Here is a 2,476-nt window from a genome sequence, read left to right as displayed (position 1 = left end):
GCATTTTAGCAGAACACACCTCAGGCTTTCCAGAGCAGAGCGTCAAGTACGAAGAGGAACCTTCTTGCTTTGTCTTCATGGACAGATCACAGAGAGTACAGGGAATTTCAATTTCTGTGACCAATGTAACCAACCCCTGTCCTCAGAACAGAAGCTCTGCCCAGACCAGGACTCTCTGGACCAGGAGAGAGAGACATGTCCTCCAGGGTGCAGGGATTTGGGATGGAAATGTGGGTAGCATGGCCAGGACTCCCTCATACCTCATTTCTCAATCTACTAATTTTCATCCACAAATATAAACACATGCCAAATAGGAATAAAATTATGTGATGTATGAAATGTGGATATAAAATTTAGATCGCTGTGTGTGTGTGTGTGTGTGTGTGTAGGTTGGTAGATTGTCATATATGTGTATATAAGAGTAAGAGGTCCCTTGGGCTCATGACACATCCTGTTAAATAGACTAAGATCTCTGCCAGGATCTTACTTTGGACATCTTCTGCTAATGCACTTTTTCCCCAAACCCGTTTCTTCTACCATCTTCAGAAGGCACTCCTCTGTTACTTTTGTCCATTGTAACCTCTGTCAAGACCAAAAGAACTATAAAGTAAAAGTATAAGGAAAATGTAGTTTATGGGTTTCAGAGCTAGCATCAGTTAAGGGTCAGACACTGGGATGTGCAGTCAGACCCACTGGCACCATGGCCAGGTGGCGATAATGACACATCCTCTGACCCTAATAAAGTGAGGGTCTTTATACTAGTAAAAGGGTTATAATGCATGTAACTTGCTATGAAAGAGTTTCCATTAGAGAAAGCTTTTGTGAGACTAGTAAACACTTTCTCTTTGTAATTTTGCTCTACAGATATTCCTCTTAGTTCAAAAGAAAAAAGCTATAGTTTGTGGTAGCAATATTGTATACTAGAATCAAAAGTGTGGGCTAGCAGGTAGCATTGTAGCTATGGTGCTAGATTTACACATGACTGATAGAGGTTCAAGCCCTGGACCCAATACCTAGAAAGTCACACTGAATCTGTGTGCATGTGTGCCCAAATCTCAAGAGAAAAATGGAGGATATGGGATTTCCACATGGCAATGTATTATCCCCTGAGGGGGTGATTTCTCCCTTTACCACTCTGTCTCTCCGCCCAGTGAGCACAGGTGCCTGGTGGCAATTTTTTTTAAGTGAATAAAAGTATACATTTGCACTTGCTCACATCACCAGCCTGGTTAACACACAGTTTACACTGAAAACCCACACCCAGATGGTAAAACAGATTCCCAAGCTGGGATGCAGATTCTGATCCTGAAATGAAGGCCCAGAGTGGGTCTGTCCCTGTAAGGAGACAGAAAGTGAGGGATTTAACTCAGGGAGCCCATGCTCTCCTAAACCTTCTCATGTATGAAAATAATCCCACATTTATCATCTTCATTTCTAGCAGCAGGTTCTTACCTTAGCAAATTGTGAAATTCAGAAACCCTTTCTCTAGCATACAATCCAGATGAGTCTTTTTGTAAGTCTGACCCTTAGAGATTTTCCTCTCATTCATAATCTACTCTCACTCAGTGACTGTATGTCGCTCAGATCCAAACACTGTCCAGAATATTGCCACAAGGTGACCAGAGTTACAACCTCAGAAAGGACAGAACTCACAGGACATCTGTACCTGGTTTGCTTAGTATCAACTTCCTTCTGTAGGTTTCTGACCAGCTAGAGGTCACTCACATGGGAGGGAGCTGCCTGGAATGCTTCAAGAACATTCCTTTCCCATCCTTTGCAGGCTCAAGACTGGCCTCAGCTCAGTCACTGTCCTCAGGCCTCTGCTCCCACTGCAGGTTATTTAGCTGCTTCACACAAGCAAAGGGGTGTTACATGAGACCAAGACCTACAATTCTGTTGAGGCTTTTCTACTCCTGAGCACTTTTAAAGTCCATTCTCTTCATGAGATGACACTGCAGTAGCTGTGTTGGCAGCTGATCCCAAAAGCAATAGATAAGATCTGTGCTTTTCAGAACTGGAGGTGAGCAGAGCAGTTGTCTTTCATTCTACACATTAATTTCTCACCCAAATAAAGGCATTAGGTACACTGTTCATCTCTTCAGAAATCCCAGCAAATGAATGTGAGTAACAGACTGTCTCCCACTCATGTAGCATTTCTCAAGCAGCCTACCCACTGATTCTAGACCAGGAAGGGTTACAACACCATTCATCTCTACAGAGATCCCAGGAATCAGGATGGGTAACAGGCTATCTTTCACTCACACTGCTCACAAAGAGGAGCTATTGTATGTATTAAGTCAGGCTAATCACTAGGTGCTCTCCAAAACCATTTCTCAAATGTTAATGGAAATTGATACCTATTGCTCTTGGTACCCTGAGGACAAATCTTTCAAATTAATTGATGGGAAACAAATTGGTATCTGCTTACATGAAGAGCCGCCTGCTCCTATAAAATATTACATGCTGCTTTTGGTCA

The sequence above is a fragment of the Tupaia chinensis genome, unplaced genomic scaffold (assembly GCF_000334495.1).
Source record: "Tupaia chinensis unplaced genomic scaffold, TupChi_1.0 Scaffold144349_1, whole genome shotgun sequence".
NCBI lineage: Eukaryota > Metazoa > Chordata > Mammalia > Scandentia > Tupaiidae > Tupaia > Tupaia belangeri.
The sequence above is the reverse complement of the archived record's forward strand: the minus strand, read 5'-3'. Positions refer to the sequence as shown.